The 25705-nt window shown below is 36.8% G+C and overlaps 1 pseudogene; it reads right to left on the minus strand.

Moving 5' to 3' along the window:
- Positions 1-1469: 1469 nt before the first annotated feature.
- Positions 1470-25705, minus strand: part of LOC149212533 (peroxisomal 2,4-dienoyl-CoA reductase [(3E)-enoyl-CoA-producing] pseudogene) — a 38810-nt pseudogene continuing 14574 nt past the window's right edge.

Raw genomic sequence — 25705 nt, forward strand, 5'->3', positions numbered from 1 at the left:
ATAAAGCACTTGTACAATCGACAATTTGTATAGAAAACCATAAAAGGAATATACTACATAATTAAATCTCCACAGGTAACCTCAAAAGAGCATGTTCTAGTAATGTAAGTGTGCGCAGTCAAAGACTCATTAAGAAGAAAGACAAACATTTCTAAAATGTATTTGGTGAGAGTTATAAACCCCAACTCGTAAGCTTTTCACGCCAAAAAGGGTTCTTGGTCAAAACATTAAGTTATGAAAATTAAAGAGAAATATAACCAATTAAAAATAATCCACTCAATTAAAATATAGCATCTATCATCACTTATTTTTATTATACTTTATTAATATCCTAATTAAAACCGTAAAAAAATTAAATTACATTTATAATACAAAACCATGAGTACACACCTTGCCATAATTAGACAACGGTTACGAGGACAAAATTAGACCATGAAAGCGTTGTAGCAACAAGAAATTAGGTGTACATGATCTTTAAATTGAGCTGAATTTTAGAATACGATTTCTTAAATTAATTATCATGACAAAAAAAATATGACCAAATCTATAAAAATGAGAATGTTGAGCACCAGAATGGTGATTAGTTTCCTAGTTCACGCTATAGCCAGACATGTTACTTTTATAGAACTAACAACCTGTGTTAGGCTTCAGTTTAAAACAAAAATAGAATCATATACATCGACGAATACATCACCAAGAAAGATTATATTTAATGAGCACTATTAAATGACTAAGTCAGATTAAAATAACAATAGCTAATGTAAAATGCATTACAGATCACATTGAAAAGCAAGTATATGTATTATCGTTTCATACTGTAAAGCAAACAAACACATTACAGTTCCATGTTGTAGAGCCAGCAAAACCGACTAGAATAGCATATTATGAAATCAGAGAGACAAGTAAAAATAAATTATCATTAATATAGGGCCTTACAGGCCTTCTTGGAATATAATAGAAGAGTCCACTAATACATAATAATAATAAAATGATTAAGTATAGTGATCTGGACAAATAGAAATGAATAGTCCAAAAGGAATGCATACCATCCCGCCGATTGATTATAATCTCAGCAAACAAATTTATCACCTTGAAAGTTTAAATTCCATTGAAGCGTAATAACCACTAAAGGAAAATAAGTTGAAGTGATTGTATCATATTTACTCGCCCAAGATAAATAGCCCACTAAATCAGCAGTCCAGAGGACTATTTAGACTTCATGTCAATTCAGTTGCATGGAAAAGTTCAGGTATTGGAACTTTCAAGGCAATGTGAGAGTAGAGAGACCAACCTCGGCAACACGGTGAAGGGTTAGTCGATGGCAAATATAACCTTCCAGAAGTTGCTCCATGAAGGGAAGACTTGTGTACATACCTACAAAGACAACCCCAGAATCAACGAGTGCGAGCGACGCAAGAAAAAAAATAAAAAATAGAAACAAAATAGTAAATCTTGGAGTGAGAAATAAATTACGCAGAAAGCAATCTTATAGTTACCTTAAAAAATGAATCTTTTCTTCTCATCTCCATCCCGACCTTGCTGTAGTAGAAGCTACAAAGAATTAACAGAGTCAATGTGCCAACAGAGTCAATATCCAATACTGTTCGGAAGCCATTTGGTGATAAATCCTCTGCAGCACAAAGAAAATTGTCGGAGCGTCGATTCCCGGAATCGACGCTCCGCACCTCAAGCGGGGCGGGGCGGCCCGGGGGTGGCGCTGCGCAGGCGGTGCCCGGCGTAGCGCCACCCCCGGGCCGCCCCGCCCCGCCCCGCCCAAGGGGCGGAGCGTCGATTCCGGGAATCGACACTCCGGCAATTTTCTTTGTGCTGCAGAGGATTTATCACCAAATGGCTTCCGAACAGTATTGGATATTGACTCTGTTGGCACATTGACTCTGTTAATTCTTTATAGCTTCTACTACAGCAAGGTCGGGATGGAGATGAGAAGAAAAGATTCATATTTTAAGGTAACTATAAGATTGCTTTCTGCGTAATTTATTTCTCACTCCAAGATTTACTATTTTGTTTCTATTTTTTATTTTTTTTCTTGCGTCGCTCGCACTCGTTGATTCTGGGGTTGTCTTTGTAGGTATGTACACAAGTCTTCCCTTCATGGAGCAACTTCTAGAAGGTTATATTTTCCATCGACTAACCCTTCACCGTGTTGCCGAGGTTGGTCTGTCTACTCTCACATTGCCTTGAAAGTTCCAATACCTGAACTTTTCCATGCAACTGAATTGACATGAAGTCTAAATAGTCCTCTGGACTGCTGATTTAGTGGGCTATTTATCTTGGGCGAGTAAATATGATACAATCACTTCAACTTATTTTCCTTTAGTGGTTATTACGCTTCAATGGAATTTAAACTTTCAAGGTGATAAATTTGTTTGCTGAGATTATAATCAATCGGTGGGATGGTATGCATTCCTTTTGGACCATTCATTTCTATTTGTCCAGATCACTATACTTAATCATTTTATTATTATTATGTATTAGTGGACTCTTCTATTATATTCCAAGAAGGCCTGTAAGGCCCTATATTAATGATAATTTATTTTTACTTGTCTCTCTGATTTCATAATATGCTATTCTAGTCGGTTTTGCTGGCTCTACAACATGGAACTGTAATGTGTTTGTTTGCTTTACAGTATGAAACGATAATACATATACTTGCTTTTCAATGTGATCTATAATGCATTTTACATTAGCTATTGTTATTTTAATCTGACTTAGTCATTTAATAGTGCTCATTAAATATAATCTTGCTTGGTGATGTATTCGTCGATGTATATGATTCTATTTTTGTTTTAAACTGAAGCCTAACACAGGTTATTAGTTCTATAAAAGTAACATGTCTGGCTGTAGCGTGAACTAGGAAACTAATCACCATTCTGGTGCTCAACATTCTCATTTTTATAGATTTGGTCATATTTTTTTTGTCATGATAATTAATTTAAGAAATCGTATTCTAAAATTCAGCTCAATTTAAAGATCATGTACACCTAATTTCTTGTTGCTACAACGCTTTCATGGTCTAATTTTGTCCTCGTAACCGCATCTAGAACTACACCTTACAATTGGTAAATGTGGGTATGTTGTTTCTATCACAGTTACTGCATGTTAGAAACCAAAAATTCTATCTACATACTCTTTCCCTTGGCCTTGCATTGACATTTGGCCTCAGGTACACAGCCTTAAAGTTAATGTTTCTGATAACCTCAGGTTACTAACCACCCACACTCGACAAGTCAATTCAGTTCATTCTAGATTTCTATCATTTTTTTTATTTGTTCCAAATGGCTTCCGAACAGTATTGGATATTGACTCTGTTGGCACATTTACAATGTTCCAATACATTTGTAAATGTGCCAACAGAGTCAATATCCAATACTGTTCGGAAGCCATTTGGTGATAAATCCTCTGCAGCACAAAGAAAATTGCCGGAGCGTCGATTCCCGGAATCGATGCTCCGCCCCTCGGGCGGGGCGGGGCGGCCCGGGGGTGGCGCTGCGCCGAGCGCCACCTGCGCAGCGCCACCCCCAGGCCGCCCCGCTCCGCCCCTCGGGCGGGGCGGGGCGGCCCGGGGGTGGCCCTGTGCGGGCGGAGAGACATGAATTTGATACCATCCTGCTGTATAATGCAATGTCGCACTTATGTTCAAAATAACACCAGCTTCTGAAGGAGACTTTCCAAGTCCACCTTTCTTTAAATATTGCAATGCAGCATTGCACATTGTAAATGTGCCAACAGAGTCAATATCCAATACTGTTCGGAAGCCATTTGGTGATAAATCCTCTGCAGCACAAAGAAAATTGCCCGCAGCACCATTCACAAGAATATCAAGTCTTCCAAACTGCTTTACTGTTACTTCAACAACACGAGCAGCATCCTCTATCTTGCGAACATCTCCTTCAATTCCAATGGCCCGAATGCCTGGCGCTTGGAGCGCTGTAGTAGCTTCCTCGACGACGGTCTTTACCGAAGATCAAAAGCATATAGCAGCAAAATCCACGAACTACATTGATAAATCTATTTCTAGGGCTGTTATCGTATGTCACATATTAAATTGAACCAAACTCCCCAATTTTAACGTTGTTTCGATGATTTCATATATAAATTCAATATCATTATACAATTGTACAAGAACAATAATCTAAACAAAAGTACTTCCACCTGTATCGGGCCATATATGACGTCCCAAACTATATGCAAATATTTTTCCATCCAGCTCTATAGTATTTTAATGTAGAAGAGTATTGATTCTAATTAGACCTACAACCCTCCAAAAATATTTACTAAAAAAAGTTCATTTATTAGGCGTCCATCCAATTGAGTGACTATCCAAATCCAATTGATATAGCGGCAAAATTCACCTACATTGATAAATCTATTTCTAGGGTTCTATCGTATGTCACAAACCAAACTCCCAAATATTGACATTTTGTACATGATTTCATCGATATATTCAATATCTTCATTTGATTGTACCACACAATAATTTAAACAAAAGTAAAAGTAGACACAATATGGTTTCACAACAATAATTTAAACAAAAGTACAAGTAGACATAATATGGCTTCACAAACTATATGATAATATTTTTCCATCCATGTCTATAGTATTCTAATGCAGATGCCCTTTGCTTCTAATTAGACCTAGAGCCTTCCTCCAAAAGAAAGTATTAAAAAGGTCCATTTATTATTAGGTGTCAGTCTTCTCACACCAACATAAATTTTAGTGCCATAAGATTGGGACCTAATAAATGAATCTTTGTAACACATTCGTTGGAGAAAGGCTGTGAATCCCTATGTTTATGGGTTATTTAATTTTTATAGGTGACGGTCATATCATCCATTAACTCTGAGCAGGTCTTCCAGGAATATATATCCAATAGTATTTTACAGAAGACCTAGACCCGATTGTAACTTTGGTTATCGGAACTTCCCAGCAAGAAATTCAATGGTTGACCTTGCAGTTTGTTCTCGGATGACCCGAACATACAGTCTGGTTAAGGATGCATTAAAAGATTCTTTCACAGCATTCCTAAATATTAAAAGATTCACTGACAACTTTCCTCTAGATATTCACAGCGTTCCTCCCTGAAACGTCGTAAAAGACTCGTTCACAGCGTTCCTTTCGTTTAAGAGATGTATTAAAAGGTTCATCTATTCATTGCAGGGTATTATTAATGAACTCTTATCACGTTTCATATGAAAGTATTCATATATCCATTCTATGCTATTATATTGTAGAAAGAGTGATCTAGGGTGCCAAATCCATGGTGTATATATATATATATATATATATATATATATATATATATATATATCCGCCATATCGTCCACTACTTCTTGGCAGGTTTCCGGATGGATGAACATTTCAGAGCTTTCACACATAGATATGGTGTAGGTAGTCAAATATTATGATTAGAGTATGCAATATCAAGCTCGGTAATTTGAAGGTGCTTATTAGATCTTTCTGGGCGTGGGGGGCGGGTGGAAAATAAAAAAAATCTAGTCTAAATTACCCTTTGTTATATTCATTGAATATTAAACTTAGGTTGGGGGGCAGGTGGAAAATAAAAAAAATCTAGTCTAAATTACCCTTTGTTATATTCATTGAATATTAAACTTAAAGTTTTCTGCCAAAATAATGAGTAAAGGTCATTGATTCCCAATTTATTATAATGCATCATCAATTGTGCGTTGTAATAATTTTTAGAACATTGGTGTTCTCAAGTATCATGCATTCATTGGCACAATAATTTTTTAAAATATTATCTCATGGTGTTTTTTTTATGTCGTGGAGCACCACCAGTAGTGCATCATAGAAATTAAGGGCACATCAATACGGCCATGAAATTTGTTTATTAATGTACTTAAGATCTATTGGAGCATTGTTAAAGGTGCATTACTACATTTAATAATAATAATTGACCGACAATTGCAGGAAATTTTAACTCAATAGCGAGTTAAGATGTACCAAATCACCATAAATGGTATGTCCTTTCTTTCTAAGTATACTAACAAGCATAATAAACCAACAATATGCTCTATATATTAACCCATTGTACATAGTGTGGCTCGTAAAAGCATGAATGATCACTGCGAGTTCATGCACCACGTGGAATTTTTTTTGAAAATAATGAAAAGACAAACAAGTTAAAGAACAATTTTAAATTTTAAACCACTAAATACGTAGAGTGGGGGATAACAATCAATTTACTTGGTCCCTTTTTCATTCAAATAAGTATGGTTATGTTATGGTTAGTGTGTAGAGAAAAAATATATAAAAAAATTAGTATTGTTTGCAAAAATCCACCATGGAAGTAGAGAGGAACTCTTCGCTTCAAGATGACAGAGATTCTAAAAAGGTTGTTACCAGAAGGAACAGTGTTGACATGGGAGTCTGCTGAAACCAGTCGTAGATTTAGAAGACTTTTGAAACCTGGAATGTTGGGCATGCATGTGAACTCAGATGGGGCACTAGTTGATGAAAGAGAAGAATATGGAACATCTTCGTCAGCATCCAGTCACTCATTTGAAGATGTGAATTCTGATGGTGTGCAAGAAAATATGAGTGATTTTGAATAATTGTTTAAGATAGTTTATATAATTGATGTATGCATCGTATCTTCAAATAAAATTAATGTTTTCCATATTTTGTTAAATGAGAAGTTATGAAGCATTTTTATGTTGTTGGATTATGTCTTAAGTATGATAAATTTTATTGTTTAAATATCTACAATGAAATATCAAATTAGAGATATAATGTCTGTTTTATTCATTATACAAATAAAGACTTTTGAATTCATTCAGTGATATAATTTGTTCATAATGTCATTTTTTTTAGTTTTATAGTTGAAAAAATTTCAATTTCTTTTGTATCTAGCATGTTGTGGTTGAAAACATGTTAAATTTATACTTAGGAAAGAAAAATGATATTCTACCAGAAACATTAATGTGTTTTTTCCTTAAAATTTAACTTTGTTTGAGACATAAAAAATTGGTTTTATTAGCATTTTTTAAAAAGTATGAAAATTGACCCTAAAAAAAAAATCATTATTCCAGTATCAACACTTTCGTTCTGAAGCTATATTTTGCAGGAAAATTTCGTAGAAAATTTCGTAGTCACTGCCATTTTTAAAACAGCTGCAAAATTGACACCTAAAAAAAAAAAACATCGTTCCAGTATACACACTTTTCGTTTTGAGCACTGTTTTTGTGGTTTTTTTGAGGTTTTTGGGCCAGAGTTCCCGTTTTGAGTTTATAGTTCCCATTTCAAAGTTTACAATGTTAGGTCCTGAACCAAGAGTGAACACATAACCGGCAGTAGACTTCCGATCATCAGGGTCACCAGCCCAATCGGAATCAGTGAACCCAACCAATAGAGGAGCTGCTTCAGCACTGTAATGAATCCCAAACTGAACTGTACCTCAAACATAACGAAGTATTCTTTTAGCTGCCTTCCAATGACTTTCACAGGGGTTCTGCATGAACCGAGCAACAAGGCCAACAACAAAGGAAAGGTCAGGACGAGTATGGGTTAGATACAAAAGTTTTCCTACAAGTTGACGGTATAAGGTAGCATCAACTTCAGGAGAATTACAAGTGACTGAAAGTTTGATTCCAGACTAAAAGGGAGAAGGGGCTGGCTTACAGTCTTCCATGTGAAAATGACATAGAATATCACAGGCATACTTGGACTGGGAAACGGAAATACCCTCCTTGGATTGCAAGACTTGAAGACCGAGAAAATAGTGTAAGTGTCCTAAGTCTGTCATTTCAAATTTCCTTTTAAGGCTAGACTTCACATGGTTTATAAGGTTCGGATCACTACCAGTAAGGATAAGATCATCAACATAAAGAACAAGGATGATAAGAGAGTTTCCCATTTTCTTGGTGTAGACAGTATTGTCAGAATGACACCTAGAAAAGCCAGATTCTAAAAGAAAGCTATCCATTTTGGCATACCAAGCCTGAGGAGCTTGCTTGAGACCATAAAGGGATTTCTTAAGTCGACATACAAGGCTGGAGTCTGTTTGTATGAAGCCAATGGGTTGTTCCATATAGATTTCTTCATGCAAGTCTCCATGCAAGAAGGCAGATTTAACATCCATCTGATGGACTTCCCATTTGAAAGAGGCAGCAAGAGAAAGAACAAGGCGGATAGAGTTAATTTTGGCAAGAGGGGAGAAGGTTTCAGTGTAGTCAATGCCTTCAACCTGTGAAAAACCCTTAGCAACAAGACGAGCTTTATGTTTATCAACTTCCCATCTGGTCCATACTTGGTTCTGTAAACCCATTTGCATCTAACAAGTTTTCGTCCCTTTGGTAGAGGAACAAGATCCCATGTATCATTTGCCAACAATGAATGATATTCTTCATTCATAGCTGCTTCCCAATCTGGATGGCCTGAAGCTTCTGCAAAGGTGTCAGGATCATAATTTACTGGAGCTTGAGCTAGTAAAGAAGAGGCTCTCTCGAACTAAGAACGTGTACGTCGTTGATCTGTAGGATCACCGGCAAGATCACCTGCTGCATCTCAAGTAGCACGAACCCATTTTGGAAGCTCAGGAGCTGAAGGAGGATCCTGAGATGGTGGGGGAGGATTGTCATCCTCACTTTCATCATCTGAAGAAGAAATGTTTTCAAAGGTAGAAGAGATAGGGAGAGGTGGCACATCCGCCGGACTAGGCTCACAAGCCGATATATTTTCATCAAATTTTACATCTCTTCGAATGATAACATTTTTGGACTTAAATGGAATAAGTCTATAGCCTTTGACATCTTCAGAATATCCAACAAAAGTACATTTTTCACTCTTAGGTTCTAAGGATTTATGCTTTTCATCTGGAATATGGGCCCACGCTTCACTTCCAAAAACACGAAAGTGACTTACATTTGGTTTGATTGAGCTCCATGCTTCTTCTGAAGTGATATTCTTTAAAGCCTTAGTAGGAGTGCGATTTATTATGTAATTTGCACAGTTAATTGCTTCTGCTCAAAGACTAAGACCAAGTCCTTTAGATTGTAGCATACAATTAGCCATTTCCTTTAAGGTGCGATTCTTCCTTTCAGCTACACCATCTTGTTGTGGAGTATATGGGACAGTATGTTGCATTTGAATTCCATTCTCAGTGCAATAGTTGATGAATGTGTTTTTAACATATTCTCCGCCATTATCAGATCTTAACTTAAGAATTTGATGTCCAAATTGTTTTTCAACAAAGGCCTTGAAGGCCAAAAAAGTGTTAAATACTTCACTCTTGAGTTTTAAGAAGTATACCCAAGTGCGTCTGGAGAAATCATCAATGAAAGTTAAGAAATACTTGCAGCCAGAGAATGACACAACTGGAAGTGGACCACATAAATCACTATGCACAAGCTGTAAAGGGGATGAGGCGTGCCAAGAGGCACATTTTTCAAAACTGTCCCGATGATGTTTTCCGAGTACACATCCAGAACAAACACCATCTCTGCAAGATACCATAGGAAGACCTGTCACCATATTTTCTTTACATATATGCTGAAGGGAGCGATAGTTTAAGTGACCAAATCGCTCATGCCAAAGTTTGCTCACTTCATCGTTATGAGCAACAAATACTGAGGGAAGATTTGATGACCCAAAGTTGTGAAACTTATACAACCTTATAGAATCATCAGCAATGTCAGTAGCCAAAATTTGTTTAGGATCTCTTAAGTCCTTGATTACAACATCATGAGGTGAAAATTCAACGATTTTACCTTCACCTGAATGAGTTATCTGATATACAGATAGAAGGTTGCAGGATAAGGTTGGAACACATAATACATCATTAAACTGACCATTGTCTAGATGAACAGTTCCAGTCCCTACAACATTAAGAGATCTATCATCACCAACATATATATTTTTGGTGTTACAATCATTTAAAGAAGAAAACATGGCTTTGTTTTTGGCCATGTGATAAGAAGCTCCAGAATCAATGAGCCACTCATGAGAATGAGAAGAAGAAGATACATTTAATGCATAGCCAGACCAAGATGCTTCACAACCACATGCAGAAAGTGCCATTCCTGAAGATGAAGTTGAAGTTGAAGATTGCCCCAAATGGATGTTATGCTTCTTCATTGCTACTTCCAAGGCTTCCATCTTCTTAAATCATTTTGATTCTAAGTGGCCATCTCGATTACAAAAATTAAAATGTCTATCAGTTTTCTTCCCTTTGTTTTTATTTGTCTTATCATTTTGTTGAAATGATTTTTCATTTTGGTGCTGAAATTGCTTATGACCCTTGTTTGGTTTAGGACCATTCTTTTTAGGATATGGCTTCTTAGGATTATTTGAATTTGGTTGTTGCTGGGCGGCTAACGCTTTCTTGGAAGAGTTTCCAAGATTAAGAAGACCAAGGTGTAAGAGTTTTTCTTGTTCTCTTATTAAAGAATCACAAAAAGAGTCAAAGGAAGGGGACTTGTAGTCTGTTCCTTGAGAAATGAAGGCTTCTCTTGTAGAATGGAAGGTGGAAACAAACACAGAGTACGCTGGTCCCAACTTTGTAAGAATGGAATAGATAAGGTTACTATCTTCTTTCTTAACTTTAACACCTTCCAAAAGATATCTAAGGATCTTGAACTTGGACAAGAAATCTTCAATGCAAGAAAAATTATTAGGGTCCAATGTAAGCAACTCATTTTCAAGTTGATGGGCTCTAATTTCATTTTTAATCCCAAAAACTTTATTTATTTGTTTCATTGCTTCATCAGGAGTATCAATTTCTGCAATATGGAATCTAAGATCTGGAGAAATAGACATCCCTATCAATCCACATGCTTGATCTTGCATATTTTCCCATTTAGCAGCCTTATCTTAATCCTTCAGTTTCTTTTCTTGGCCTGAGGCTATTCTGTAGAGACCTTTACTTCTAAGTAAATCCTCAATGTAAGCCAACCATTGGAAGTAGTTGGTGTTGTCAAGGGTAACTTGGTATTGACTTTCCATTTCAATGGAAACTGAAGCTAAAGATGCTGAAAATAAGTGTTTCAATGGATAGATCTCGAAAAATTAGGCTGGTTTAAAAAAAACGGCTCTGAAAACGGCTTCCGGATGAAGAAGTTATGGCTTTTTGAAAAAAAGTTGTTGAAGTTGCCGACGAAGTGCAGGAATGTGCGGAAATGAAAAAGTCTGCCCCACAAAATGGAGACTTGAACCCAAGACCTCTACTCTCTTAAAATATCTTTGAACCAATTGATCTATACAAAAAATTTGAGAGAGAGAGAGAGAGAGCGAGGGGGGGTGCTTTGGGTTGTGTGCTTGCTTTGAGAAACCTCTTTTTCCCTCCAGATCTTAAAAATGACGCAGCTAGGGCTACCGGAAACCTTTTAGCGTGAAACGAAAGGGGTTCCTCACTGGAACATATGCTCCCAACACAACAGAGGAGTCCTCTTGGCCTGAAAGCAGTCAGAAACAGCAGATCTAGGAAACGGCAGTCGGATGCAGTTCTACCGGCTTCAGATTTGGATCACCAACGGACACGGCCACTTCAGGCAATTTATTAATAAAAGAATTAAAATTTACATATGTTTCTCTTATGCACGAATTACCCTACAAATGACCCTCCATGCGCTTTAAATAGAATTCATGGACCAATCGGGTGTCAAGCCACGGATCAAGTGTCCGTAATACCGAGGAGAGAATGAACCGTCGGATCACTACATATCGTGACCGTCGGATTGTAAGTTACAAAATGTACAACGGTAAAGAAACACACTTTACCTAACTCTATACCTAACTCTACACTAGACCAAGTTGTACTTAACTATTTCCTATGTGTCGGAATATCCTAACAATTGGAAGTGTGTAATATTTGAGTAGTTCCGGGGGGATGGATGGAGGCATGTTGAATGTCATAAATGAAAAATAAATAGGGTTCAGGTGGTGGTATAATCCAACTGGTTGAACCATAGGGGACATCACCCTAGGGTGTGGAAACGAAATGTTAAGGGTTGAGGTAGGGCACCCAATGAATGAACTTGGTGCATATGGTAGAAACAACCAAGGGGTTCGATGATCAAAGGGGAGGGGTGGATGCAGTGAAGCAAATGGAAAAGGAACCAATGTACTCCCCATATTTGGATTCACAGAGTTACTCTCCACAATATTCTCATCAAATAATCGAATTTGACAACTTGAAGTATTGTGAGATGTGGAATCTTCAGCTGTAATAATAAAAATTTCACATAGTTATGCAATTTCATGAAAGGCGATGAAGATAATGATATTTTTCATTTCACATAAAATAATACATAAATTGAAATTTCGATACCAATATTTCATAGAATAGAATGTTGTACCCTTCTAGATGTGTAGTCCAAGTTTAATTTTTTTGTAGAAGAGATATACAATTTTTCATTCATGCTTATTTAACTTCCATGACACCATCCAACATTTAGAAATTATGGTTCATCTTTTCTTGATTTCAATACATGAACACGTTGCCCCCCTTTTTTTTATTGGGATCAAGAAACTATGTCGTATTTTGGTAGTGATCTTGGATGGAGTTACAACACATAATTTTTTTTTTGTACTCTTGGCTTACATTTTCTACCAATTTATGTAGTGCCTATGCTTTCTCCAAAGTTGTGGGTGTTATTTTTAATAAACCCCTCAATTTCTTATGAGTTGATGAAATAACAAGTTTAATTTCATCATCGTTAGTTAGGGAACTATCCGGTCTTACAATGGTTGAATCAGTATGGTATGATAAATCCTCCACATCATAAATGTGGTTTTCATTATGACACATAAAATTGGAAGGAGAAGGTGGAAGCTTCGTTTCAATTTTTGGGGTCATTACAAATGTTTCATTTAAATCAAGTAAAATTCTAGGCCTTTCGGTAATAGAACTAGAGACATTAGGCAATACATTACCCCCCAAAACATTGCTAGTCACTAGCATCTCAACTTTTAAAACATGTTTACAAATATTTCCATTTAGGGCCCATTTGCAATTACAAAATTGTAGGTTGATCCCTTTATAGATGACATTATACCATGTACCACGAGTCTCCATAGTTTGGTTATGAACCAAATACTCAGATTTACTGTTTCCATCAGCCACACATTCTTCATCTGGGATATTATTTTCTTTGCACTTACTTACATTTAATTGTTGCTCGAATTTTGTAGCTCGTACAAAACCAACATTTTTTAAACATTGCATGTGAATGTAATATAACTCAACATTTTTCAATAACAGATGCAACAACCAATCTACCCTTTTGTGGGATGCATTGTTCTTCTCACGAAGGTACCTTTGCTTTAGATACTGGTGATAAGATTCAATAGCATTATTTGTGTCTTGATTGGAGTGTGGGAAGTTCCTATATGCTTTTTCCCACATATATGGAAAAATAAAATACATATACTAAATGCGAAGAAACAATAGAAATGGTCCATTACAAAATAAATTGATAAAACCCAACTTCAAGAAACTTACATAATTTATTGTTGGCTAACCAATTGGTTGTAAAATAATCCAAAAACACAATTTCTTCTTTAAATTCAACAAAAAAACTTTCAATTGCATGTTGTACAGATTCATCATCTTTACACGAATGCATAATTTCTCCTAAAGCACGAAAGATACAGACTTTATTTTCCTTTCCCTTGACTTTATTCCCAACGTTCTTCAACCATGCTCTACGGACATGCCATACACACAATAATAGTGTAGAGTTTGTGCAAGTCCTAAAATAACATAACCTTAAAAGAGAATATCCATAAACATTATTGCTTCCTATCTCTTCTAAAAAGAATAAACATTTCACCTTAATGCCTTGATTTCTATTGTCGCATCATCTGTGATGAAAGCTTGGACATGCAAATATGGATATTCTTTTTTCCTATTTTCAAATAATTGTGACATCCATTTACAAATATCAGGAGTACTATTCCGTGATGATATTACCCAAGCTACTGGAATCCCATTGCGATGATCATAAAAACCTATTAAGGTGTAAAGTTGATACTGCATTACAAAGAAGACAAAATTTTAAGTATATAAGATGACAACATCAAAATGAAATTGAATAAATGAAGTTTTGTTAAATATGTTTACCCCATATTTATTAGTGTTGAATGTGGAGTCCATTGATATCATGTTGTTGTGTGATTTTTTCACCATCATTGAAAGAATTCACTTTGTGTGTATGCTTACAATGAAATGGATGTTTTTAACAATATCTTGTTGTTGATAGAAGAAAAATCTCTATGGGCACTCACTAACCCAACAATCCACACTCATTGGATCACTTTTATCCCTCATATACTCTATCCTTTTGATATTATTGTAGATGTTTAACACATATTGTCTTGTCATAAAAGAATCTCGAGGTGACCCTGTGAACAACTCACTAGATCCATACCTTACATCAGAGATAAATTTGTCCTAGATCGTGGTAGCATTAAAACCATCACTAATCAAATCTTCAACACTGGTTCGTATATTCTCTGTTAAATGCGGTGCATAATTTAATTTCTTGGGAATGTCATTTTCCTCATTTCCATGACAAACCACATTTTTGTCATCAATATGTCTACATGTTGTATATATTAGAACAATATCATTTGGTTTAAGAGAAAGACGTCGCATAATGAAGTGACATTGACAACCAACTTTAATGTTGTGACATGGAAGATGTTTTTTAGTTGTAGATTCAGGTCCAACTACATTATTGGCTTGTACATGATTCAGACCGTAGGCACACCAATATCTGGTGATCAAGAATTTACAACAAATTAAATAAAATATTTATGCATGTTTGACATAGTGAAATTCAAATCAAAATTATATATATAGTGAGAGAGAGAGAAAGAGAGAACATATTCTAGATATGTTGAAGAATTTGTCTTCTTGATATCCTTCACATCTTTACTTTGTTGAGTTTTAACAACAAATTGAGTAGATGCACTTTCCCTCAATTTCTATCCACTTATAAAATCCTCAAGTCGACAATATCGAATAATCGCGACTTGGTCTCCCTTTACTTCCATCCATGTCAAATATTCCACTGAAAACGTTGTCATTCCTTCTGGGTCCTCCACCTCCAACTCATTAATCAGGTCCCACTTCTTCATTCTTCGAATCCCTATACAAATGAGGAAACAAGAATATTAACTAAACATATGAGGGCACTCATCTTGTGTCTTTCATAAAATGTAAGCAACTCAAGGATAGAGTGAGATAACTTCATGATTGAGAAGCCATTTTTTGGTCCTAGTTTTTTATGGTCCAAAGTTATTTCCCATAATGAACATGTTAACTCCATCCTTAGCTAGTAAATACCTCATATACTCCAATCTACTTAGGTTGAGGAACTATACAGGGGAATTTCATATTATGAAGAAATGTTTCCAAATTTCCCATACCACATCTTCATTTTCCATGAGAATATTAACTAAACATATGAGGGCACTCATCTTGTGTCTTTCAAAAAATGTAAGCAACTCTGAGTTCTCTACATCAATAAATTATCAAAAATAAATAATTAAGAATTTCATGGTTCAATTGGAATTTGATACTACTGTATGTAGATATCTCTTTTCTACAGGATATATGGTGTCCAGATCTACAAATTAATATTTAAGAACACCATATCCAATCATTTGACCACTAGTCCATCTTTCACTACTATTTTTATTGGTGCTCTACAATGAGTAAAGAGAGAATTTTATTTAGCGCGCTAACTTGAGCTTCTGGAACTAGAAAAAAACAAGAAAAATTATGTTGAAATGACCTCAAACAATTCACCAAGCCCCTACTAAAAATCAAAATGTTAAGTTTGAATTTGTCACATCATATTGATTTCTGATATCTCTAAGTAATATCCATCTTACTTTTGGCTTACCCCAACACAGTTGTGCAGGTTATAGATGTGGATATACAATGTATCAAGTTTTTGTCTTCCCCATATTCGGGTGGCTCTACATTCAGAAAATAAATGTCATTTGGATTAAATTCAACAAATGTTGTAAATGTCATTTGGATTAAATTCAAAAAATGTTGTAGTGCTCTAAAATCATCTTGGAGAGTGAAGTTGAGAGTGAAAATTTGTCATGCAGTGTTTGGAAATTAGACCTATTTTGATTTTACAGATAAGCCACTCATATTTTGTGGTTAGAGGTTAAGATTGTGACAATGAAAATGGTACTGCAAAGATGAGAAGATCTATTTTCAAGATTGGCATTATTTAGTCTAATAATCCTCATGGTCTTTTCCAATAAGTAAGTTTTGCAAATGTTTGTCACTGTGTTAATATGCCTACAATTACATTAAATATAACAGACCCTATTCTAGTATCTATTACTATTAAGGACATAGGGTCTTGAATCTCTATCCTCAAAGCATAGTTTATGGTACTCTTCCTGGTTTGTACAAGATATTGACCTATTGAATATCAAGTAGTTGTTTCATTTCAATGTTTGGAGAAAGCTACCTAAAACGTCAGCTACGATTCAAGAGATATCATGAGTGATAAGTTGGTTTTTATCTCAATATTTTGTTTTAGTCTTAAATATTGAAACCATTAGGCCTTTTCAGTCTCATACTTATCAACAATCCTAAGAAACTCTTCGCTGGTCACTTCTATTTTGGTTTATTTTTCTGCTAGTTGGTTTATCTGATATAAATTGAGTTTCACAACCACCTAGTACTTAACAATTGTTGTCTTGTCCTTGCGAGATCTATGGGCACCCCCAGATCATTTCTTTTAAAGCTTGGATTCAGAGATTATGCACTACTTCTTATTAGTTAAAGCAAGAACAAAACTGAGAATCTTAAATTTCAGCTTGAGAAGACTAACAACCTAGGTTGAGTTTTGAATTTGGAAGCCAGGAGAAGGCCTTGGAAATAGATTTCTCACAATCAGCAGGAACTTTAAATAGTTGCATTTCAAAATATGTAGAATACATAGTGGGATGAATAGAGAAAAAGTACTGCAAAATGGGTTTTGAGACCCATCAACTGTTTAGAAGCATAGTTGGAGGATCTCTGAATGAAGACAGTGATTGATCTACACATAGTGTCATAAAAATGGATTCTACATCATGACATTCTAGGATGGCTGAACTAGAAGCATAACTTGAAGAAAAACCAAAAAGTTCGCCTTGAATGAGTGAAGCTCCATATGGGCTGCCAACTTTCTGAGAATTTTATGTATTCATTGTGGTCATCCACTACTAAAGTTGTGTCTGAGTTTGTATTGAATTCCAGAAAAGTTAGCATCTATATACATGAACCCCATATTGAGTACAATATGGAGCTTTCATTTAGAGATATTTGTTACATCCATCATCGCAAGCAACTAAATGGGCACATGCTTCTTCTGCTTCAAGTTTGTTCAACTTTGCATCTTCCTTATATGTGTGTTAGGTCTTAATACCATAATTCTTGACATTATTATTGTATGAACAATGCCCTATAGAGAGAATGGTTAACCATATTATTGAGGTATGTATCCATGGAGACAATCCCTCTCTATGGTAATTACAATGTTGAGAATTGGGCTTCAACACCATGGTCGCTTCATTTCCCCTGGATACCAGGTTTAAACAATGTGGATAGATGGTTGTCCTATAATACCTTTGGGGTTAGGATTACTGGGATAGATTGTGATGCCTATTCCTATGTACTTGCATGCACAATTGTCTATATTTTCAAGAAGGATGCTTTTGTTTTAGGAAATTAGGTGCTTTATTGGCTAGATTAATGGGATAGTTTTGTTGCAACAAAATCTCTTTTAATACAGTGCACATTACAACATTGCTCCTAACAAAGTGAAAGTAATATTAGGTCCAAGTGTAGTATATCAAGGTATTTTGTTTGCTCCTAACAAAGTGAAAGTAATATTAGGTCCAAGTGTAGTATATCAAGGTATTTTGTTTAGAGGCACTACTAGTTACTAAGAGAATATAATATGTAGTAGAGAGTATAAAATCCAAAGGGTAGATAGACTAGAAATTGATTATCACTTACATGTGAAAAATCTAAATAATAATTGGCCTAGCTATTGACCACTGCAAGTGCAGTTGACAAGGATGGACCTTGAAACATGCATCCAATGATCTAATGGTAGACCAATTTTCTGTTAGACCACATGATTTTTTTTCATAAGATTTGATTCAGTCTAGTACTAAACATAATAACAAAGACTACTCCCTACATACTGTTATATGGTCATCCAACTTTCAATTTACTTAAAGCATTGCAAAATTCAGCCTTCTGCCATAAGATTAATATTATCTCTGCATTTAACGTTCTTAGTTTTGGTTGATATTTTATTGCTTTGCACTTCCAAAATGACTAAAATTGTATACCTTAGGCTAGTAATTTGATGATATTTGTTTTAATATTGTTCACTTGGCTATTTGCATATAATTGATTATATTTATGGTGTTTGACTTGATTAGTGATTTCAATCTTATAGGTGTTATAGACATATTTGGGCACTGCAACCCCAATCACATATGTTGATAAATTGAGGGCTCTCAAACCCCTAAAAGTGTTGTTTCAAACCCTAAAGGATCAAGGTCAACTGATTACATCATTTCCCTGAAGTTCTCCCTGAAAAACTACTCAAAACTAGTCAAAACTGGACCATACAGACTGCTCCATGTTGAGGGTGTGATGCATCTCACCTGTTACACATAAGGGGTGCGATGCATACTGAAAATCCCTTCTGTAGGGTGTGATGAGAGAGAGCAGACAAATGGCAGAGGTAGTTTGCTAGGTGGAAACTCAGAGAATCTTCTAGAAACTGCTCATATGACACTTGCCTCTCTAAATTCGCCCAGGGATGAGTAAGAGATCATGAATTCTCCAAGTGGAACCAAGAACTATCAGAGAAATGACACTAATCCAAAACCCAGGAGCTAACTCACCCCCTTGCAAATATCTATATATGGATCCCTCATCCTAGAGATCCAAAGGCTGGAATTTTGCAATTTGTAAGGAAGTGTTGTTGGTTTCTATTTGAAGACATTGCATTCTTGGGTGATCTTGCTTTTCATGAGGTGAAGAGGGCTTTCATGCTGGGAGGATGATGTTGGATCAGACAACTGGGTTGCAATCCTCTCTTCTACTTCTACTATCAATAAAGCTATTTGAGTTTTCCTCCATATGCTTATGTACTTGTGAATCTTATATTTGTTTATGCAATTGTATGGTTAATGTATTTCTGATTCTAAATTGTTTATGGTATCATAGATCTCTATGCTTTGATGGTATTTTGTTGCTTTGACTCTACAGGTGTTCTTTGAAGCAGGACAAGTGAGAAAGGAGTGGCAGGTTCTATCAAAGGAGAGAGGAAACAAGCAAGGAGCCAAGTGAAAGATTATGGTTGGTGATCTCTACTTTTCTCTTATCTATCATACATAAAGGAAAACACAAATTACTTTGAATTGTTTGTTTCTAAGATAGCTACTCGTCTTAGTGGGACTAGAAGATCTGAATAGACATTAGTTTTCCCAGAAACAAAATGGCGACTCCACTGGGGAACGAATAGTTTGTTTGTTTGTTACTGTTGTTTGCCTTATAAACTACAGACAGAGCCTGAAGTTAAGCCAGCTAGCCTCTGAACTGTTTTTTCTATGCAATTGCAAAGTAGATCAACACTGCTTCAGTCAATCTCCAAGTTGGTTTATGAACTAAACATCTGACTTGCAAACATCCTAAGTGTCCTAGTGGTAGCTCAATAACCTCATTAGGTCATACCCCTATACTTTGTGTTTACTATCTATCATAAGCTCGGCCTAAATCCCTGAACTTAGCTGCAAACTGAGGTGAAAACCAAGCTCAGTCTCATCCCTGGACCATTGCACTGTCTCTCATTGGCAGTCTGGATGCATCACACCTCCCGTGTGCTGCAGGTGAGATGCATCCTTGTTTCCCTTAAGGACAGGTGCGATGATTGAATGAGACTGTTTCTCTCTCCAGATTTTGGTTTTTTCTTCATTATTTTCAGCTCTATTCAGTAGTTTTGCTGCTTATGATCAGTATATCACTATTGAAGCCTTCTTCCTTTACATTATTCAGCCTCCATTGATAAGGAATTGTGAATGCTTTTTATGTATTTTTCATCATTTACAGTCCTCCTTTGCAAAAAGTAGCTTAATCGAAATGTCGTCTTTTGATTCGAAAGTGTCACAACCGTCGTTTTCAGTCAAGAAAAAGAGTGTCGTAAAGTCTTCCTTTTTTAGATAGTCGATTGTAATTCTGCCATTGTATTTGGTTTGAATCTTTGAAGTGTCAAAAGCAGTTTTCCATTCGAAAGTGAAAGCGTCGTCTTAGTCTTCCTTTCGTTTTTTGAAATGAAATTGCTAAAGTGTCGCTTTGAAGAAAAGTAGTTCAAATCTGTACTTAGTTTTCTTTTTGGCATTCTCACATTAAGGAGACTGAAAAACAAATACATACATGTGCATTTTCATTTAGACTGCATGCAGAAATTGATTTAGGAAAAGTGCATTTAGTGTGTGCTCTCTGCTCTATGTTGAAAGAATCTTACTCTTCTTTCCTTGGTAGCTAGGATTTTCATTGCTAAAAGAAAATAAACGACTATTTATCATTTTAGATTGCATATCTAGGAATTCTACATCTACATCACGTGGTGAACCTTGAAAGGCAAACTTTTTAAGAAATATCAACTAAAAATAAACCTCAATGAACATAAAAACGCTTTGGAACCTAACGCACAACATCTAGAAGTCTAGGTTAGAGACGTATTCTGGCGTCGTAAAGCCTGGTAACTATCATTTTCATCATAGGTTGGGTGATTCCTCCTCTTTGATACGACAAGTGCTAGTACGGAATTGTGCTCCCACGTACCGTCGAGTATATATTGGGAGACCACAATAGGCTGATATCCTTTATCCTTAGGAAGCTGTGTCTGCCGCCCTATCGATCGCAATACACTGAACACAGAATTCGAGAAGATTGACTGTTGTACATAAATTCCTCAGTAATTTCTCTATAATTTACCACCGAGGTGTATATTGCAGTTTTGTGATTGGTTTGGTAATCCCTCTGTCTAGATTTCTAGAGTAGTCACTTTCATTCCTTTTTTACTCCTTAAAAGAAAAGGTCTATCTAAGCACTTAGCACTTCAGGCTCATTAAAAATCAAAGGCGACTAGAGTCATCTTTAGCTTTTTGTTGACTCTTAGAAATTGAAAAAGCAAGTTGTGTCAAAGTTTCATAAAATTCATTTAATTCAGAATAACTTTTTCCCCTTTTAATTTTGAGTTGATCAAGTAATCCACAATCATGGAAGAAAGTCAATCAAAACCCTGCCGTTTGCGGAGACTAACGAGTCAACCGTCTTTGACTCTAGAAACGAAACCATTCCAAGCCAAAAGATCTCGTTTAACTGGGTTGAAATCTCCTGGTTTATTTGAAACTTGTGTTTCAACATCATCAGAGACTCCAGTTACTCTGATTATTTCTGGTACCCCTACCTCTACAGAAGAAGTTCCGCAGTTACAAGAGGACATTAGAACTGATCCTAGTGTAGCGGTAAACACTTCTATTCCTGAACCAGCTCCATCTAGGGCTGATTCAGAAGGTGTCACCCTTCTAGTATCTATTGCTGCAGAGTATTTACCTTCTTTGGCACCGGAAATATTTTACGGACCTGACGGTCTACCTCTTCCACCTAGACTAATTGCAATAGAAGAGATTGTAGAGGATCTTCCATCCAGTACCCCATTGCACTTTGGAACTAGGATCCACCTATATCCTTCTACTACAGAAGTTAGTTCTTTTGATCACCCTTCATCACAAGTTCCTATCGAATCGCTAGGAAATATTTTGGATAGACTCAATATGTCTGAACAACCATCAACATCTAGGACTATGTCATCCGATACAGTAGTAGCAGAACCTCCTATCGCTACTCCAACAATGTTCGCTGGTATACCATCTATCACAACTAGTTCTCAACTGCTAGATGGAGTCCACCCAAGGACTGTTTCGACAGCATGGTTTTTTCCTGTTTGTTCATCCGGAATCTTATCTGGAATTTCTTATGTTGAGTCTCAGCAAATTGATCCTTCACATCAGTATCAATTTGGGCAATCCAATCTCCAAAGACCAATTTATCGTTTGAACACTGGATTGCCACCATATCGGGGGCAGTATGCCTTTTCATTGTTCCTGCCGGGAGAGAAACCATATGAGAGTTCACAACAAAATTCAGGTCAAGCTGGAATTGCATCCAGTGGTTTGGTACCAATACTGCCGCAACAACCAAGGGTTGTATATTCAATGCAACCAATTCAACCTGTGTCAAACATTCCCACTACACCTGCTATTGTGACTGTGTCACAAGTACAAGTGCTACCTGTTGTATGTCAACCTCAAGTCTCTCAGGTCGTAATACAACAGCCTCTTGTCTCCATGACTCAATCACAGCCATAGATTAGTGGCTCCTTAACTGAAGAGAGTCAGGCTCAAACAGGTACTATCACCCCTCATCTTGGTCAAACATCCAGTTTTGGACAACAGCAAATGGTCCAACAACCATGGCTGGTACAATATCAACAACCACAATTCCAACAGGCTTACTGAGGACCTGAGCAACAAAGCTTTGCAGGTAATGGGCAGCCATATATTCAAAACGGTTACCAACAATCATATTATAATGGTTATGCCCATCAACCTTATCAAATTTATCAGCATCAGATACATTATGCTGGTATGCAAAGACCCACTGCTTAGGAAATCCCATCTTATCCTGGGTATGCTTTGCCAAACCTGAATCAACAGTTGCCTTTCGTAGCAACTTTAGAATTACCAGATCTGAATCGGCTAACAAATGATCCAATTGCTTACGCCCCTTGGTGGCCAGTGATTCCTCATAAACTTTCGTCAGATATTCCTAAATTCAATGGAAATCCGGGTGAAGATCCATCGAATCATGTAATGACCTTTCATTTGTGGTGTTCGTCCAACACCCTCAATGATGATTTGATTAGGCTTCACCTTTTTCAGCGAACGCTAATTGGTCTAGCAGCGAAATGGTACATCGAATTTCCTAGAGCTTCATTCGACAACTTCAGTGCCCTTGCCACCACCTTTTTAACCCATTTTCAGTTACCCATAAGGTACGAAACAGGAACGAAGCTCCTTACCAATTTTAAACAGACAACAGCCACTCACATATCTGATCATATTCATGAGTGGCAATGTCGTCGATGAATGGTAAAGACATATGTTCCTAATCAGCTTCTAGCTGAATGGTTTATTAATTCATTGTTACCTTCTATTACAGAAGATGTGGTCAAGGGAGGATTTGTCACTGACGAGCAAGTCATTGCTCGTGCCCAATATCTAGACTTGATCTATACTCAGTCTAGCACGCTCTATGAAAAAATTCCTGATGCTCCTAGACCAGAATTTTCTGTTCCTCCTCCTCCTAAATCGAACAGGGACTCTCATGTCGGCGAAGGTGTGATTGGAAACTCAAGTACACAAACCGAAAAGGCCCCATTTGGTAAAGCCCTTACAGTTTCCAGTAAAAAAAGCAAATGACAAACTTCCTGCCTCGGAGGTTAATGCCATGTCATCCGACAAAGTCAAAGAACCGAAGCAACCAGGGGGCAAGAAGAAAGGGAAAAACAAAAAGAAGAAACAGGAAGATTCGACTCCTGAAAAACCTTCCGAAAACCCTACTGGGTGAAAGAAACCTAGTTAGCTATGTCTCATATGCATGGAGACCATTGGACGAAAGAATGTCCGCATAAAGCTGAGGTCAAGAAGTTCATTAAGAATTCAAATACCTCAGCGGTATTGATTGATCCATTGCCAAATCCAGAAACCAATCTGGTTGCTATTGATAATGCTTCCCCATCCCAAGTGCTTATGTTGTCCATTTCGAAACAGCAGAATGATGCTTTAATATTGATAAGGAATAAAGATTATGGAAATCCATAGATGCCGAACAACAAGGCTACAGATCAACCTAGTAGTTTGACAACAACTTCGTCCGAAGTTGTGCCACCCATCATTCATGAGCTAACAATAAAGCCACCAAAGGGAGTAGTACACAAATTGACATTTAATCCTCATGCTCGAGCAACACGGAATTATAATATAGTAGAGGATCTGGCACAATCGCCATCCGCTATGTTGACACTTGAAGTATTGCAAATTGCCCCTCCCAAAAGCAGGCTCTATTATCAACAATAGGTGGGATTGACCCAACGGATTCCAATCTTGTGGCCTTTAATCATAAAGGATACGAACCTCAGTTACCGTCTTAACTCACTTTCCTCGTAGAGGTAAAAGCCCTCAACAAAACTGTTCATCGAACAATCATTGATGAGGGGGCATCTACCTGCATTATGTCAATGAGTTGCTGGAAAACTTTAGGCTCACCACCCTTGTCAAGATCATCAATGACATTAAAATCATTCGATGGACAAACATACACCCCATACGGGATTTTAAGTAACTTGTAAGTTAAACTGGGGGGCAAGACAGTAGAAATTGAAGTTGAAGTTATCGATGGAAACCTCAATTACAATATCCTATTGGGAAGACCCTGGTTTTACGCTATGGCTGTTGTTGTGTCAACATATTTTAGAAAGATTGCATTTCCCTTCCAAGGAGGAATTACAATCGTTGACCAACAAACCTTTCTCCCCAACAGTTCACAAGTTACGGGAAGCATTCCAATGATCCATGGAAGCTCTCAATCGCTTCAAAATGTCGGAGTAGGCCTCCTAAAAGACCCTGCCTTAATGGGTACTTTTGCCCTACCGCCTCCAAGTAATCTGGAGGAAGTGGCCACGGTGGAAACCTACAATATGGTATCTTCTATATCTACAAAGATTCAGAAGATTTCCGAACATTTTGTTAGCATGGATCATCGCCAGGTATTGCCTCCAAGCCCAATAGAAATTTTGTAGCAATCAATTTTCTTGGCCTGGGCGGCAAACCCAAATCAATGCTCATCGAGTGTTTGGATAGATAGGTCTCAAGAATATGGCACCTCTTCAGATCCTTGGTCGCATGTACATTCTACAGATGAAGGAATCATTCAGTCAATGATGATAGGAGAGGCATTATGGGAAGATTACCACCATCATTCCCATCTTCAAGATAACAACGAAGATTATTCCAGCTACCTTAATCATCCTTTAGTTTTTGATTTTCTATCAAATACTGTAACTACAGTGGATTCCGAGCGAAATCTGTCCAATATTGAAGAAATTATCGCCATAAATATCTCGACTAAACCTAATGTTGTAGAGAATATTCATGTCGGCTCTTCTTGCGCTCTCTTTTGCGAATTCAGAGATGTCTTTGCATGGTCATATGAAGAAATGCCAGGCATTGACTCGAGCATAGTTGAACACGAAATCAAGATGTATCCAGATGTCAAACCAGTACGACAATGGCTTCGGCAGGTTCACCCGAAGAAAGCCGCTGCCATCAAGGCAGAAGTTGAAAAACTTTTACATGCTGGTTTCATTTACCCGGTTCCTCTAACTAATTGGGTATCGAATATTGTTCCTATGATGAAAAAGCAAGGAACGATTAGAGTGTGTGTTGATTACAGGGATGTAAATCAAGCTTGTCCAAAAGAAAACTACCCTACACCCTTCATCAACCAGATAATTGATGAATGCGCCGGATGCGAAATCTTTTCATTCATGGATGGATTTTCTGG

Source organism: Pinus tabuliformis, chromosome 1_1, assembly GCF_031772625.1.
Source record: "Pinus tabuliformis cultivar Carrire ecotype Pingquan chromosome 1_1, CPIR1, whole genome shotgun sequence".
Taxonomy (NCBI): Eukaryota; Viridiplantae; Streptophyta; class Pinopsida; order Pinales; family Pinaceae; genus Pinus; species Pinus tabuliformis.